This window comes from Octopus bimaculoides, chromosome 7 (genome assembly GCF_001194135.2).
Source record: "Octopus bimaculoides isolate UCB-OBI-ISO-001 chromosome 7, ASM119413v2, whole genome shotgun sequence".
Classification (NCBI taxonomy): Eukaryota; Metazoa; Mollusca; class Cephalopoda; order Octopoda; family Octopodidae; genus Octopus; species Octopus bimaculoides.
Window position 1 is genome coordinate 1737336 of NC_068987.1, and position 3532 is coordinate 1740867.

A 3532-nucleotide genomic window follows, 5' to 3' on the forward strand; every position below is an offset into this window, starting at 1 on the left:
TATATATATATATACACACACATACACACACACACATATTTATATATATATATATATACACAAAAAGACATGCATATATGTATGCATACATACACACACGCATACATACATACATACATACATACATACATAAAGATTAATGGAGTAATGCTTAAGCATGAAAAACTTTCAATATTTAGTGCTCCATAAATTACATTATGATGAAATCAGAAAATTCATGTTTCACGAAATCATAAATAAAGTCTTCCTTACGTTCCGAATAATTATAACCATAAGTGTAATTACATAACTATGATTGTTATTAATATTTCACGTAAGAATTATTGAAACGGGTGTAGGAAGTAAATATTGTAATTATCATTGATATTGTCCTTCGTTGTTCTCTATATACATATTTACATACATGCGCACGTGTCTGTGTGTATGTGTGTGTGTGTGTATGTGTGTGTGTGTGTATGTGTGTGTGTACGTATAGTTTATTTTGGTCTATACTGTTTCTTGCTACTCTGACACTAACTAAACATGTTAATCTTTTGTATGATATTCAGTTCCCTTTTACAGAAAGTTAACACTAAACACATACACGCACATACACAGACAAACACACACACATTCATACATGCATATTATGCATGAAAAGATATATACACATATACATATGTGAGGTGGGGTATATGGATTTGAAAGCATATCAGGACACTAAGATATCGTTTATATATATATATCTATGTATGTATATATACACTCACAGATATACCTATATATAGATATACCTGTTTTGCCGTCTGCCATCTAAACCTGGGACAGCCCAAACCATTCGAAGATTCCATGAATACATGTTATGCTAGCAATTAATTAAACTTTAATTCAACAGATATTTCTATTTAATGAGACATATTAATATTCCGCCCAAGTAAATATTCTCTTACTAGATTAGCAATAACACATGGGACGGATTGCAACGAGATAAAATTAAAGAGGAGCAAATAAATATAAAACATGTCAGATGGTTTGTAAACGGAAGATTGACAAACATGTAAGATAATTACTAAAAATAAATGAAATATTTTCATAATTTGTAAATTGAAAATAAATAAATAGATAGTGATGATAATAATAATAATAATAATAATAATAATAATAATAATAATAGTAATAATAATAATAGTAATAATAATAATAGTAATAATAATAATAATAATAATAATAGTAATAATAGTTTTAGAGAGGTAAATCGTTGCCGTTAAATGTGTAATAATGAATATTGCACAAAATAAATTTACCTCATCATTTACGTTATTTGCCTGAATGATAGTAACTGATATCATGAGCGTGTATTTCAAAGATAAACCTCCATTTATATGATGGTGCTTCATATGTGCGCGAACGCTTGTGTAACTATGGGTCAGTGTGTATGTGTAAGTATACAGTCATTATCATTATTTCTGTTCTTATTATTATTTTGATTTGGTTCAGGTTCGGTCTTATTGCTGGTATGAATTATGTGGACAGTGGTTAGTTACTACCTGTAATCTTAGGCATCCACAAGTTTTCCTATTATTATTATTGAAAATGGACAGTATAGATATAGTTTGAAGATATTGTGTGTACCGGGGGTTTGTACTGTCTGTCAAGTCCCAACAAGCACCTCAGACAGGCAGTATTTTACGCAGAATAAGCTCAGTTTTAAGTAAAGCCAAGTTTTGCAATACACCAAGATTGCAAGATATCTCTAAAGCATTGGGTTTTGACTTCAAGAGTAATTTGAGGTACTTCAAATATGTCTTTCATTTCTCTATGCAAAATATTGTCCAGTTCCAGTATCCCAAGTTACTTGTACACAATATCAGATTGAGGTTCCTAGGCGATGCCCATCAACGTCTAAGACAAATGTGAAAACTTCAACCATTTCTAAAGATGTTTCTGGCGAGCCGACGAGTGACCATTGGTGAGATGGCATGTTTTCTGAAAATTAGTAATGACTCTGCATACGAAATCATTCACAAAAAGCTTCACTTTCGTAAACTTTGTGAGAGATGGGAACCAAGATAGTTTACTGAAGCGCCTTAGCGCAACGGAGAGGAGATCTGTCAAAGCTTAATCAACCGCTATAACGATGAAGATGAAGCTCATTTGAGAAGAATAGTCACAGGAGATGAGACCTGGGCCCATCATTTTCAGCCAAAGTCAAAAGACAGAGTATGGAATGGTAATACCCAGAATCGCCAGCGAAACAAAAATTCGAGACTCAATCTTCCCCAGAAAAAGTAACCCTAACAGTTTGTGGAGGACGCAAAATTACTTATATTGGAACATTATCTGAAAAAGTGGATATACAGTCACCAGCATAGGTTATCAACAAACTGTAACCAGCAATTCGCACCAAACACCGAGTTCTATTGCCAAACCAAGTGTTAATGGTGCACGAAAATTCATGCCCACATCCGACCGCCACACCGTCGAAACTATTGAAAAACTGGATGTCAGGTTGTTGCTGAAACACCCTATATACAATCCAGATCTCTCCCCTTCCGACTGTTATCTCTTTTGACCGTTGAAACATCTTTTATGAGGTCGTCAATTTTGTATGGACGAAGAAGTGCAGGAAGCAGTGCATAAATGGCTGCGCGACAAACCAATAAACCTGTCCGATGGAATAAATAAGCTTGAGAACCGCTGGAAGAAGTGCATCGAAAAGTAAGAAGACGTTGTCGAAAAATTAGGTAATTGCTCAGCGCTGGATTTTGTTTTAATAAATTACAGAAACAAATATATATTAATGTGTGAGCATAGCTTTTCTATTTTGCACTTCGTCCCACAATTTCCAAATATATTTTCTTACGCTCAAAAGACACTATATCTCATTTTAATTTTAATAATTTCAATGTTTGACGTTCGGCCTTCTACAACCCTGAAGACCATGTTTGTTCTCGGACTATTTGCTAATGGCAGCCAACAATGTGCTGCCTACAATTGCCATACGACTACACAAAATATAAGAAACTGCTACTGTATCCTGTGCGTTATATAATGCAGGCACACTTTGGTATGGAAGCCAGCCGACCACGTAACACCATTGTTGTAGGAAAACAACTGTAAATGGTAAATATTTGTAGACCAGTGATGAGGAGTTGGCTGATGCGAGGTGGCAAATGCACAGTCACCTTTACACCGAAGATCAACGAAGCCACTGGATCAAGAAATAGTAACAATATGGAGAGCTAGAGAGAAGGGCCTTTCAATAATCGTTAAACAACAGATGACACTGAGAGAAGTTGAAGTGAAAAAGACCCTCTCACACTGCAAAAGTTACATAGTTCAGCAAATGTTTGCTAATAGAAAAATGAAAGATTCTTACATTTCAACGATCAAAACATGGCCGTCGAAATATGTTTTAAAATACCATTAGGAAGAGAACTTCCTTATATACACGTTTCAGTATACATATACACATACATACATACATACATACATACATGCATACGTATACAGATACATAGACACGCATTCACTAAGGAAAACGCTTAAATAT